Source organism: Sardina pilchardus, chromosome 20 (genome assembly GCF_963854185.1).
Source record: "Sardina pilchardus chromosome 20, fSarPil1.1, whole genome shotgun sequence".
Lineage (NCBI taxonomy): Eukaryota > Metazoa > Chordata > Actinopteri > Clupeiformes > Clupeidae > Sardina > Sardina pilchardus.
Genome location: NC_085013.1, coordinates 93887 through 108655, shown reverse-complemented (window position 1 = coordinate 108655; position 14769 = coordinate 93887). Strand labels below are relative to the sequence as shown.

Below are 14769 nucleotides of genomic sequence, written 5' to 3'. Positions count from 1 at the left end.
GCTATTTGCTTTCCACAGCCAACAGGTGAAAAAAAGTGCTTATGACAACCAAAAACAGCCCATTCATTCATCACTTTGTTTTTAACATGCAAATCGCGGTTGACATGTTTACACTTCTAAGGCATATTTATACATCAAACGTCAACTCCACACTTAAGTAACACCACCTCTATGGTCTTAAAAAGTGAGCTAGAGTGTCTGATGACATTTTTAAAGTGTTTCCAGGGATTGTCAGGTCACTACAGCGGCGATTGGTATCATTCATTCACGTTCAATGTATTGTTTACCTCAGAAGGCGACACCGGTGGTGGCTAACGCTAGCTCGACAGAGGCGGCGGCTGAACAGTGAATGAAAACTTTGTCTATAGCCCCCAACTCCCACAAACACGAATTACTTATGAATACTAAGAAAACTATCTTCTAACAACACATTTGGGCTCTTAGACACTTTCAACGCATAGCAAACTCTACCGTTGTTACAGTGAGCAGCACTGTTTACCTTTGCGGCGCCGGGTCAGAGTCAGCCTGCTAACGTTACGAGCTGCTAACGAGATATCGTGTAAAACATTGAATATCGGACCAACTATTAAAAAATACATCGAGTTTCATTCATTACTTGGCGCATAACTATACAAAACTTACCTGAGAGTAAAAAACAAAAGTTCCAATGGGTCGGAAAAACGCCGCCGATACCGGAGTAGTAAAGGATGGCCGCCAGTATTTTTCGAGACGCAGCTTAACAGCGCCGACGTCATGACGTCGTGAATATTTTCCGATCCTCGCTCAATGATTGGTCTGTTGAGCGCTCAGCTCTGCTCAGCATTGCTCAGTGATTGGCTGAAGGCTTCTCAGCTTTGCTCAGCATTGCTCAGTGATTGGCCGGTTGAGCAGAGGATATGTACTTGGGGGAGAAAGTGCCTGGGAATACCAGGTGCCGTAAGCTTTTCTCTCCATCAGCCAGTGAAACTTTTTTTTTTTTCAGGCTGTCTGTCTGTGCGTGCCTGCTCCCTAGTACGTAGACGTTCCAACCCCTTTGAATATTTGCTTCCTCCGTTTGAAAGCAAAATAAAGAAATACATAAATAAATAAATAAATAAATGCATAGGTAGGAAATATAGGCTAAGCCAGCAACAGGTCGGAAAAAAATTGCACGAGTTGACTGTAAACAGCTGGCGGATTGGGGGAGTTTTAGTGCTTGTTTTCATCTGGAATGTTTAGCTTATTTTTTGGGGTGACAGCTTTGTTTTCTATGTAGTTTTCACCGTGTTGTACAATTCCCGGTCTCGCTGTGTTCATTCGCCCAAGAGCTGCAAAGTAATTTTTTCAACACTGTCTGAGTATGGAAAATAGCCTATAGTCTGCATGGCCTTCGACATCCCAGATATTGTAGTGTTTTCCTGAACAACTGTAGGTTACTCGTTTCAGGATGTCCAAGTAGAGCGAGTGACCAAAGTTCCTGTTTTTACGCACAGCGAATTGATATATGAAAAGCTAATATCAGCGTGCTTCATGAAGTTTTGCTTGACAGCAGTTGCTACTACATAGCCTATGTTGTCGGATTAGATGCAGCATTCGATTGACGTGTGTCTACTATTACGTATAAGGCCTATATAAACCGTGCGCTAAGGAGAAGCGCTCATTCACGTCTCCGTCGCCGGAGGGAGCGCCACGCTTTCTGTCGCTAGTGTACATCTGGACATGTATGGATCATTGGCTGCCAGTGACTCTAGCACACCAGTAGAGAACTGCATTTGGAGCAGTTGTTTTTTCTTTCTCCGTGGCGAAGATGAAGCAAAGAGGATCCACGAAACAACCCTCTTTACAACACATGACCTGAATGCGCAGTCCTAACTGGCCAGAGACCCAACTCGGAGCGTCCGCATCCCAACCGGTATGTGTACGTTGTTTTCATTGAGAGGCTAAGTTTCTAAAACGAAGCTCATATTTTATGAATTGTAAATTAGGGCTGTTCTCTCCAATGAAACGTCCCCTGTGTTTTCGCTCTGCTTAGAAAAACGGATTTTTTTTTTTTTATATCCCATCAAATACTTAGTGGTTTTATATTCTCATGCATGGCCAGACACTGATTTCTCTCCTTAGCTTTGAGTATCATCTTTGTTTGAAAAGCTGAGCTTTTTTTTACTCCAGTGACATTTTCTAATTTACTTGTGGTAGTTTCAAATGGTGTACACACCAAGTGGTTTTTGCCATGCTATGTCACCATTACAATTTATTTAGCTTCTAAACAAATCTGTGAGCGTTTTAATCAGAGATAAAGCTGCCCTATGTATGTTGTACTGTGAGTAAAGTATGTGCACTTGCCTAACCAAACTCTTCTGTCAGTACCCATCGTTTTTAGGATAAAGAAGGAACAGTTATTGGAAATGTTACCAAGTTTTAAATGCCATTTGTTGTATTCTTCACTTTCAAAGTTGAACTCCACGCGGAAAATGCGCCCTTGTTTTCTTGAACACAATGTAGCGTACCTCACCTTTCACAACACACGCGTCTCCAACCCGGGTTAGGGAGCTTTAAGTAGGTTACTTTGGCCGGTTGCTTTCGCTTACGGCCATACCACGCTGAACACGCCCGATCTCGTCCGATCTCGGAAGCTAAGCAGCGTCGGGCCTGGTTAGTACTTGGATGGGAGACCGCCTGGGAATACCAGGTGCCGTAAGCTTTTCTCTCCATCAGCCAGTGAAACTTTTTTTTTTTTCAGGCTGTCTGTCTGTGCGTGCCTGCTCCCTAGTACGTAGACGTTCCAACCCCTTTGAATATTTGCTTCCTCCGTTTGAAAGCAAAATAAAGAAATACATAAATAAATAAATGAATAAATACATAGGTAGGAAATATAGGCTAAGCCAGCAACAGGTCGGAAAAAATTGCACGAGTTGACTGTAAACAGCTGGCGGATTGGGGGAGTTTTAGTGCTTGTTTTCATCTGGAATGTTTAGCTTATTTTTTGGGGTGACAGCTTTGTTTTCGATGTAGTTTTCACCGTGTTGTACAATTCCCGGTCTCGCTGTGTTCATTCGCCCAAGAGCTGCAAAGTAATTTTTTCAACACTGTCTGAGTATGGAAAATAGCCTATAGTCTGCATGGCCTTCGACATCCCAGATATTGTAGTGTTTTCCTGAACAACTGTAGGTTACTCGTTTCAGGATGTCCAAGTAGAGCGAGTGACCAAAGGTCCTGTTTTTACGCACAGCGAATTGATATATGAAAAGCTAATATCAGCGTGCTTCTTGAAGTTTTGCTTGACAGCAGTTGCTACTACATAGCCTATGTTGTCGGATTAGATGCAGCATTCGATTGACGTGTGTCTACTATTACGTATAAGGCCTATATAAACCGTGCGCTAAGGAGAAGCGCTCATTCACGTCTCCGTCGCCGGAGGGAGCGCCACGCTTTCTGTCGCTAGTGTACATCTGGACATGTATGGATCATTGGCTGCCAGTGACTCTAGCACACCAGTAGAGAACTGCATTAGGAGCAGTTGTTTTTTCTTTCTCCGTGGCGAAGATGAAGCAAAGAGGATCCACGAAACAACCCTCTTTACAACACATGACCTGAATGCGCAGTCCTAACTGGCCAGAGACCCAACTCGGAGCGTCCGCATCCCGACCGGTATGTGTACGTTGTTTTCATTGAGAGGCTAAGTTTCTAAAACGAAGCTCATATTTTATGAATTGTAAATTAGGGCTGTTCTCTCCAATGAAAGGTCCCCTGTGTTTTCGCTCTGCTTAGAAAAACGGATTTTTTTTTATATATATCCCATCAAATACTTAGTGGTTTTATATTCTCATGCATGGTGTTGCGTTTTGTGTCTACTCTGGTGAATATAGGGCTACTACAATCACAGTTGAGATCGCTACTCCGTGGGTGTGTGTGTATTTCTTCAAAAATCAGCGAGGCTCTCGCTTTTTCAAGAAGAGTGGTGTGGTGTATTTGTCTTTGGATTCTGTGTTTTTTTCACACCTTACCAAAGAGTATGCTTGTCTTTAGACTCTGCGAGTTCTTCGCCTTGCTAAAGAGTGTGTGCTTCCTCTTCTGTCTCTGCAAAACTTGCCTTGCAGAAGAGGAAGTGACTGTCAGTATCGTGTTTTTTGCAGGGGCCCCTTTTCAACGGGTTTAGGATGTACGAAAGGACTGATGCAAAAGAGAGAGACTTTCTCTATTTGGACCAAAAATCCTTGATCAGGACTCTGGGGTCAACAAGTGAAACTTTTTAGGAGGCTCTCTTTAATCTAGTCCTTTTTCACTGCTGATCCTATTGCCTGCAATCGTACCTATAATAAAGTGTCTTCACACTTTCGGAGAAAATAGATTGTGTTTATGGCAGCTGACTCTTGACTATGGTTACTGAGGTCAACCTCCGGTCACAGAGACCGCATCGCAGACGTTGTCTATCGAACAAGGGACCGCAGAAAGCTTCACAGTCACTATCGAAGCTGACCACACATATGTATTTTCTTTCTCCAGTGACAGACCTTTTGCAATCTATGAAAATAATTCAGTTAATCTAAACTAGTATTATTTTGAATTACTGAAAGATAAAAATTCTCAGTTATTAATACGCATCTGCTTTCAATAAGTTAAAGTAAGTTGTTCACTCACAACAAACTTAGTTTAATTTACTAACAGTGCAAAATGATAATATGAATTTTTCAAGGATGAATCTGCATATTATACATGACATTACACAGATTTTGATTTTATTTGTAACAATTTGTGCTCAGTTTTTACATAAGTTTATTTATTAAAAACCGATTTCCATATCCCTGCTTGTGTGGTATGCATTTAGACCTTATTTTACAGAAATACAACTGTTAAACGAAGCCTAGTTGGTTTTGTGACCGCTACGGTGTATAGAACTTTCCTTCCTAAATACACAGCTGAGTTCGCTACTCCTGTATGTGTCAGTGCAGTGTGCAGTAAGTATTTGCCCATTAACGGTGTCTTAGAAAGTAAGCCCAAACCACAGACAAACTTACCCACTGGGTCCCCTCTGTAGGCTTGCGCCTCTTGCGAGAGGGTCGATGTTCTCTTTGACACAGGGGAGGCAGGAAACACGAAAAAGAAACTCTCGACGGCTTTTAAACAATGCCCTAACAGAAGGTTAGGGCTTTGACTTTATTAAAAATAAAATACAATATAAAAATTTCTATCAGTCTCGAAGTGCAAAGTTCAGAGTCCAAAAGAAAAAGGAGAAGAGCCCTAAGTCCCCGCGAAGGAGACCTTTTATACTACTTTCACGCCCAAGTCTAGACCTATTCCTCTCTGACACGATCAAGTGTCTTTGCCTCTCTTTTTTTTTTCTTTCTGGTGACCTTGCTTTGAACTCAGACCTGCACATGAACTACAAGCTTTTTTCTCTATACTTGTTCTAAGCACATTTCATTAAACATGACATACTATATAAGCTGGATTAAAACACTTAAATCTTTTGATTAAACATTCTATCAAATTCAAGGAAAAATACCTTTTAAGTCTAAACAGTTATTCTTTCAAGTTTAAGTAAAAAATACAGTTTTATAATCTATTGCAAAATCATACTTCTATTCTAAGTAAAATTACATGTTTTTATTTAAGCAGAATCACACTTTGAAAATCTGAGTAAATATTCTTTTCATATAAGTTTATCTCTCATTGCTGCATTTGCACATTTTTATTTGGTTTAGAGCAAGCTGGTATCAAGCAAGTATGTTTTAGATGTATGTCTAGCAAACCTTAAGGGTACAATCATACTTTTCCACGGTTTCACTTTCTACCACCTTCTACATCCTCCTCTGGAACCGTGGAAACGTCGATCCTGTTGCGTCTGGGTTGCTGGTCATGTCTGTTGGTTCGAGGATGCAGGCGTTGTATGGACCTACTTCTGGTTTGAGTGCGTCGAATCTACGCCAGCCAGCTGCCTCGATTTTTTCTTCCTGTGACGGGTGTGTGTGTGTTCTCCCGTCACTGTCACAGTTCTAGTCTTCGTTTCAACTTCAGTTTGAGTCACCTCACCTCTTGTCTGGGGGATGTTGTTCAACAGGCTTCCAGCAGGTCATCTTCGGCTGCTTTGTGCGAGATTTTCTGGGCTATTGCCCCAATCTCTAACCATCCAAGTGACTTTCTGGGAAGTCCCTGTAAAAGTTGATTTCACAGTCGGGGACAGGGGGAGGTTTGTCAAACTCTGAGCCCCTCTTCCCGTCAATGATTGGGAGTAAAGAGTCATCTTGATCCAGAGTATCTGGATCTTTTGGTTCTTTTACTCTGTGGTCCAGAGTTTCCCCTGGAGAGTATGTTGTCCACCTAAGCAGAGTCCCAGCTGGGTCCGAGGGGTCCCCTCGGCCCAGCTTAATCGAGCCCTCCCCTGTGTCTGAGACGACAAGTTGTCCTTGGGCAAGACACCTGGGCTTAGTGTGTGTAAGTGTAGATTGTGTGGTCATTTTTGCAAACGTATGTGTGAAAGATGTACCCTGCCTGTCTTTGCTAAGGTCACAACGTTACCTGCTACGTTCACTATAATGTCTTCACCTTCGTTTGAGTGTTTTATGCCTTGGCCTTTCGTCGCCTGTCCTCTATTGACCCACACCTTGTCTCCGACCTGTGGAGCAGAATGGTAGTGGTCATGAGTGCCGTTTCTAGGCTGTTTGTTGTTTACAGAGAGTTTAGGTTGGGACAGGTATTCATTTAGCAACATCAGTTGTCTGGGCTTATCCCATTCAACGGTGGTGTTTGCTTTTATGTACTCTTTCGCCGACCTCACTGCTCTTTCCGCGACTCCATTTGTTTCGGGTTTGTATGCCATTGAGAATACTGCCTGAACGCCCATTTCCTCTAGTAATTTTAATACTATTTTGTTCTTGAAATGAGTTGCGTTGTCCATTCTCAGTGACAGTGGTTGTTTGTTCGTGAAGTATTGTGCGATGCGATCAGCAATGACTCTTGCTGTTGCTTTTTTGCACGGGTAGACCTTTGTGTCACCCCCTGCATTGTCGGTTATTATTAGAAAATATTTATTCCCTAACGTAGTAGTAGGTAGGGGTCCCGCAATGTCAGCAGAGTAGCGCTCCCCAACCTGTTGAATGGCAATGGGGCACATTTTTCCCTTTGGGATGGGACCCCCTCCTTTGTTGGCACAATTCCTGCACCTGCTTTTTATTTTTGCAAATAGTGGGTTTAAACCTGCTATCTGAATTTTATTTTTGTTCAGCCAAACGCGCGTTCGCTGAAGTCCGCTATGTCCTATAGCTTCATGAATTTTGATTAGGATTCTTTCACTCTCATTTTTAGGGATTTGTATAAGCCCTCCCTTTTCCCATGCTTCCGGGAAGACACAGAGAGCGTTACTCAGAATGCTTGCGACAGATTTCGGATAGTCTGTTCTATCTTGTGCCAATCTGTCTACCTCAGCATTGCCCTTGTGTTCAAAATCTTGTAGCCGTGTGTGGCTGTTTACATGCTTCAACTGTATTTGTTTTTTCTTGCGCAATTCAGCTATTATTGCCCACTCTTGGGCATGTTGGAGTTCTTTACCTTTGTAATTTTGAAATTCTCTTTGTTCCCATATTTCTAGGTCTTCAGTAAAGCCATTGTAACAATATTGACTATCTGTCACTATTTGTATGACTTTCTTTTTTCTGGATTCAGCCCACGCTAACGCCTCTCTCAATGCGGTTACTTCTGCTGTTTGGGCTGATCCTTCGACGTATCCTGTTCTTTGAAATATTTGTCTCCCTTCAGGGTTTTTTGCTATAATAGCCCATTTAGCTAAGTTTTCACCTGCTCTCTTAGAGCCATCAGTGAAAAGTATCACTTGTGGCCTCACTTCCTGTTCTGTTTTGTGAGTTACAGGTTTTGTGTGTTTTGGTGTTTGACACCTGAACTTGACTCTGTGGTCTGTCATCATGATTTGCCACTTCCCCCATCTTGATGACAGGGCTCGGCTGCCCTCAACTGTATCTTTCGACGCCTCGGAAAGAAGTAAATTTTGGGTTATGAAAAACACTGAAGGAGGGGAGCCTAGGTTAATGATGGTTGGGTAAAATCTAAATGCTAGAGTTAATAACTTTTCCTCTTCAGGGTATCGAGACTCGGGGGGAGACCATGTCATTGACAGTAGCAAACAGGGCTTCTTTGATGACTGGTTTTTAACCTCAACCCATCCGCCTTTCTCAGTGGTGTGTAAGTGAGCCTCTAAAGAGGAAGCAGGTATTCTTTTTTCTAACTTCACTATATTCTCTTCACAGTGCTTTTTCAGCACCTCAAGAGCTATTTTTTCATTTGGTGTTATCGGTGAGTCTACACATCTGCCTCGTCGTCCCTTTTCCAGTACTCTCAGTCTCCCTTTTGCTGCATGTAAAGGGGCTGCGTATTGGCTGTAATTTGGGATGTGTGCAGATATGTATTCTGACTTACCAAGTAACACTTCAAGGGCTTTCACACCGGAGACCGGGGTGGCCCATGCATTTGTTAAGTATCCGTCGACAGGGGCTTTTCCCTCGCTTGTTATGGCGAATCCTAGGTATTTAACCCTATACTGCCCTATTTCACATTTTTTAAGCCCTACTTTCAGGCCTGCCTCTTTAAGGCGGCGTAGGACTTCTGCGAGACAGTCTAAGTGCTCGTCTTCGGTGTCATGGGTCATGTACACGTCATCAATAAAAACCTGCACTTCAAGCCCCTCCAGGACTTTTTCCACAACCGTTTGAAAGACGTTAGCCGCTGTACAGAGCCCCTGCACTAACCGCGTCCAACGATAACCCTGTCCTTCAAAAGTAAAGCATGTTTTTAGCGAGCTGGAGTGGTCAAGCGGCACTGACCAGTATCCGTTCGACATATCGAGGCATGTTTTGAATCGTTTATTAGGCAACTGTGTCAAGGTGCGGTAAGGGTTGATTAGGATGCGCTTGTCTTTAACTGTCCTTCTGTTTAATTCTCTAAGATCATGCACCATACGCCAAGTACCGTCTGGTTTAGGTATCGCTTGAATGGGCATTGAACAAGGTGGGTTAGGTTCTTTTGCTAACACCCCTAAGGCTGTCAGTTCCTTTATTGTTTGACGTATTTCATCCCTGGCTTCTTTTGCTATTGGGTATTGGCCCTCGCTGCCTGGCATTCCCCCTCTAATTGTATACACTTCCTTTACTAGGCCTATATCATTCTTAAACTTTGAATACACTCCCTGTTGCAGTATTTTCCTCAGTTTTTCAATGTTGGTTATTTCAGTTTTCTCTAACACTGCCTCTAGCATCTGGTCATTGTTAATTTCTTTTAGCCAACCTACAGAGGCTAAGTTTGGCAGAGCCTTATCCAAATCTTTTAGTCCTAATAAGTTTGCTTTTCCTGAAATTCCCTGTAATTGTCCTACGGCCCTATTTTGAGCTAAAGCTATAGTGCCGTCTGCTAATTGTATTTGAGTCATTCCCTGAATGGTTTTACCATTGGTATCAGATATAACAGAAAGATCAGCGCCGGTGTCAATTATAAATTTGGTTGTGGTTTTCCCTGTTTGTACATTCGCTTTAAGTCGGCCGTCTTCCTCAAATCCTATTTTGTTTAGTCTCGAGAGGAGGGGTGTTGTTGATCCCACTCCTTCTGTTTGGCTCTTAGCTCGTCTTTTTGGGCTTTGTCCATGGAGTTCCACATCTCTGTGCTCACTCTTGGTCGCCTCGGACGGCTTTTCTCCCCCTGAGGGGGAGCTTCTACTAAAGGGGGATTCCCTCCTTGGTTTTGTGTACCTGCCGGCGCCTGTGGTTTTTCGTTTTGACTATAAGACCAGTTCCCCTTCTGCTTCGGGTCTGCTTTCTCGTGGTTGCGAGATGCATCCGCAGTGTGGAAAGCTTGCTTTGTCTGGCTGGACGCCGAGTTTCGGTTCCTATTTTCACTCTGTTGAGCCTGAGCCTGACTTCTGTTTGTAGTATGTTTGTCTTTCACTTTATTTGCGCTTGATCTCCTATCATATATGTATATTTGTTGTTGCTTATCTGTTAAGTTCCAGCATGGCCACCCTGCAGCCAGGGGTGTACCACCGGGTATCGCATTTAATAATCTCTCTTGCTGCACTGCACTGGCCCCTTTATGTATCACAGTTCTCATGGCCTGATCTAGTGATATCTTCTTTTCTGTCACCTCTTTGGATAAGATTTTGAGTTGTTCTTCCAACTCATCCTCTCCTGGGGCTCTCTTGTGAGTTTTCACTAGATCAAAACATGTGCTTCCTGGAGGTACTCTAATGCCTTTGTTAACACTCAGGGCCAGGTTCATTGTCGGATCCTGAAGTAATTCTTCAGGAAGTCCTGCATCAATACAGCCTTTGAGATATACCGCGTCTGATTGCCCTTCCGTCCTAGGGGGAAGTAGGCCAAGAAGTTTTACGGTGCTCATCCCTGCGCCTAAGATTTGGCTTCGTGAAAACGTGGAGGTGCCTAACTCTGGTTGAATTGCAGCACCACGGCTCTCTGTCCGCTCATTGCTGCTCCAGGTTGGCTGTGCTTGGGGAGGGTCTATAGAATTAAACAGGGCGCTTATCCCATAGTATCTCTCTACAGACCTGTCTCTTCTATCACATCCCTGTTTGTAATAGTCATAACCTATAGCCAGCTGTGCCTCCTTCCATGTTCTGGTTATGCCAGGTAGGCCCAAAACTTCAGAGGATGAGGGCGCTTGGCTGATTACTTCTCTTTCCTCTCTTGAGGCTTCATACCAGGGGATGTCTGGTCTTTTATTCTCATTCTCTCTATATTGATAAGTTTGAGAAGTATTTAGTGGGCAGAAAGCTACTCCTTCGTATGTTGACCATATAGGTGGTTTACACGGGGGGGCTTTACAATTTTGTGTTCTATATTTAATCGGCGGTGATTTTTTATTTTCCCCTCTAATATACTGTATCGGGTCATGGGGAGACGCGAACGATACAGTAGATGGGGCTCGTATTATGGGTGCTCCTACACTTATCGGAGACGGCACGGCGTGGACCCTTGTGGGTCCTTGTGGGGTTGAATTTTGTAGTCGTGACCCTTCATATTGAAGACCACTTGGGGTCCCCCTCGGGGGGGAAGGTCTGGGTGTTCGTGGCCAGGCCCTAGCTCTGTCTCGCCCTCGCTCTGGTGTGACCGGAACGCTGTATCTGAGGCCATCCTCTCTTTCCCCCACTTCCTCCTCAGACAAGGCGTGCTCGCCCGTGGCGGGGATGGGGAGAGTGGAAGCGCTCAAAGAGGACCCTTTTGGCACACCGGCATATGCCTGTTTCATTAGACTTTCTAGGAATGCCTCATTTTCTTCTACGTCAACTAAGAACCTCACCGTTATGGGATTTGTGGCGGTTCCCCATGGGTAGGCTACTGCAACTGCTGCAAATAGCTCTCTCTGTCTAAGACCCAGAAAGGTTTTTCTTTGAGTACGCAGTCTTATGGTTACAATGGGATCATTGTCATCCGCTGCGTCTGCTATAGAGTACCTTATGGCCGCCGACAAATCATTCATTTTGGTGTTTTGCTCTATTCTCACCAATTGCACTGCGGAGTACCATTCCCTGAGGGCTCCTGGTGTGTTTAATCTCACCATCTCCCCCGGCTCAGGCTCTCCTATGCTGGTGGCTACTGTACTACGGGCTATACGATATCTGGCTGACCCGAAGGTCCTCCTTATCTCAGCCTCTTCTGGGGGATCTGTCATAATGTCAACTTGCCTCAATACAGTCAAAGCGCCCATGTTTTCAGATGGGGCTTGATCTGGTGGTGCGGCTAAGAAAATCATTCTAACTCCCCCGACCTCGGTCACAATTCCCTCCCTTTGTATAGGGGGGTCAGGAAACTCAGGTTCCACAGGCTCAACGCCTGGAGCTTCCCTTGTGCCGCCCGGGGGTCTGAAGATCGGGGGGAGTGTGTCTGGCATGTGTGATGTGATTTCAGCGATCAAAGGTGCTGTGGGAACGCTTATCACATCACTTCTTGTGCTATTATTTTGGTCTATCGATACCTGGGCTAGTGGTTTCCCTAACTCATCATTTAGGTTTTGAAATTTGTCTTCTGTTAGCGCTACTACTACGAAATGTCTTCCTGGGTTTAGCAGTACTACATTTCGGAGCGCCCCTGTTGCTGCTAGGGTGTCGTAACCAAAAACTCCATCACCAAAGGGAGGGGTTATTATGGTTCCTGACGCCATCAACACAGCTTTTTGTATCAATGTTTGTAAATGTTGCACCTGTTGGTGGTGGTTCATTGTCCCATCATGGGCTTCATAAGCGACGTGTAAGACTGTGCTAACCTGTGGGTCAGTTATGACCTTTTGTGCTATCACGGTTCCTGATCTCAGCGGGAGTTGTGATAATAGGTCGGCTCGATTATTTCGGGTCTCTTCACTCCAGCGGCCTTGCACTGCAGCAGCTACTCCTGCTGTGTGCGACAGCTGTACGTTTGCCGGGTTGAGAAAGGTGCCCCTGTCTGTACCGAAGTCTAAATCCAAAACATTTCCCAGGATTAACCTGCAATTTTGTGTAGGATTAGACGTGCGTGTCGGCCAACGGCGCTGCCTCCTACCACCCGGACTTTGGTGTCGGGCTATGGCTTCCCTCATAGCTCGCATACTGAAAGGAGCTTCTTGCTCATCATCTGAGTCAGATTTAGAGCTATCTGTCCATTCACTGTCTGCGGCTGCAGGGTCCATAATGCCCTAGTCTCGGCTGTTTAATAACTGTTCCTCTCTGCTAGGGACTCTTCAGATAGGTGCGGTCCCTCGTGGGTTAGCAACTCCCCACTTCACTCCGTGTTCTGGGTTCGCGTCAGGATACAACCAGTGACACCTAAGATTTGCCTTATGCTACGGATACAGTCAGCCTCTGTCGGCTTCAGTGATCGAACTTGGTTTGACCAGTAATTATCACGCGGCAGGATATATAAGGGCCGGTACCTTATAATCCTTGTTTGCCTTTTACTGGGTCGATTTGCGCCTTCGCTATTATTTAATGAGACTTTTATGCGCAGTTTGCGAGCCCTTTTTAGGTTTTGCCAGTGAGCTCTACTGGGTTATCTAAAAAGAAGCTCTTTGTGTATCGTACCCTATACACTGTTCTAGGTATTGTGGGTTCGAGCGCTTAAGCTAGTGTGGTGACTTGTTCGTCTTACTCAATCACTGCCTACACGTTGGGCGCCATGTTGCGTTTTGTGTCTACTCTGGTGAATATAGGGCTACTACAATCACAGTTGAGATCGCTACTCCGTGGGTGTGTGTGTATTTCTTCAAAAATCAGCGAGGCTCTCGCTTTTTCAAGAAGAGTGGTGTGGTGTATTTGTCTTTGGATTCTGTGTTTTTTTCACACCTTACCAAAGAGTATGCTTGTCTTTAGACTCTGCGAGTTCTTCGCCTTGCTAAAGAGTGTGTGCTTCCTCTTCTGTCTCTGCAAAACTTGCCTTGCAGAAGAGGAAGTGACTGTCAGTATCGTGTTTTTTGCAGGGGCCCCTTTTCAACGGGTTTAGGATGTACGAAAGGACTGATGCAAAAGAGAGAGACTTTCTCTATTTGGACCAAAAATCCTTGATCAGGACTCTGGGGTCAACAAGTGAAACTTTTTAGGAGGCTCTCTTTAATCTAGTCCTTTTTCACTGCTGATCCTATTGCCTGCAATCGTACCTATAATAAAGTGTCTTCACACTTTCGGAGAAAATAGATTGTGTTTATGGCAGCTGACTCTTGACTATGGTTACTGAGGTCAACCTCCGGTCACAGAGACCGCATCGCAGACGTTGTCTATCGAACAAGGGACCGCAGAAAGCTTCACAGTCACTATCGAAGCTGACCACACATATGTATTTTCTTTCTCCAGTGACAGACCTTTTGCAATCTATGAAAATAATTCAGTTAATCTAAACTAGTATTATTTTGAATTACTGAAAGATAAAAATTCTCAGTTATTAATACGCATCTGCTTTCAATAAGTTAAAGTAAGTTGTTCACTCACAACAAACTTAGTTTAATTTACTAACAGTGCAAAATGATAATATGAATTTTTCAAGGATGAATCTGCATATTATACATGACATTACACAGATTTTGATTTTATTTGTAACAATTTGTGCTCAGTTTTTACATAAGTTTATTTATTAAAAACCGATTTCCATATCCCTGCTTGTGTGGTATGCATTTAGACCTTATTTTACAGAAATACAACTGTTAAACGAAGCCTAGTTGGTTTTGTGACCGCTACGGTGTATAGAACTTTCCTTCCTAAATACACAGCTGAGTTCGCTACTCCTGTATGTGTCAGTGCAGTGTGCAGTAAGTATTTGCCCATTAACGGTGTCTTAGAAAGTAAGCCCAAACCACAGACAAACTTACCCACTGGGTCCCCTCTGTAGGCTTGCGCCTCTTGCGAGAGGGTCGATGTTCTCTTTGACACAGGGGAGGCAGGAAACACGAAAAAGAAACTCTCGACGGCTTTTAAACAATGCCCTAACAGAAGGTTAGGGCTTTGACTTTATTAAAAATAAAATACAATATAAAAATTTCTATCAGTCTCGAAGTGCAAAGTTCAGAGTCCAAAAGAAAAAGGAGAAGAGCCCTAAGTCCCCGCGAAGGAGACCTTTTATACTACTTTCACGCCCAAGTCTAGACCTATTCCTCTCTGACACGATCAAGTGTCTTTGCCTCTCTTTTTTTTTTCTTTCTGGTGACCTTGCTTTGAACTCAGACCTGCACATGAACTACAAGCTTTTTTCTCTATACTTGTTCTAAGCACATTTCATTAAACATGACATACTATATAAGCTGGATTAAAACACTTAA

The 14769-nt window shown here is 43.9% G+C and overlaps 1 non-coding gene across 1 annotated transcript; it reads left to right on the top strand.

Moving 5' to 3' along the window:
- The first annotated feature begins 2561 nt into the window (after nucleotides 1-2561).
- Nucleotides 2562-2680, top strand: LOC134068247 (5S ribosomal RNA). The gene has a single exon (XR_009936630.1). It is a non-coding gene; the product is annotated as a 5S ribosomal RNA (ribosomal RNA).
- Nucleotides 2681-14769: the final 12089 nt, after the last annotated feature.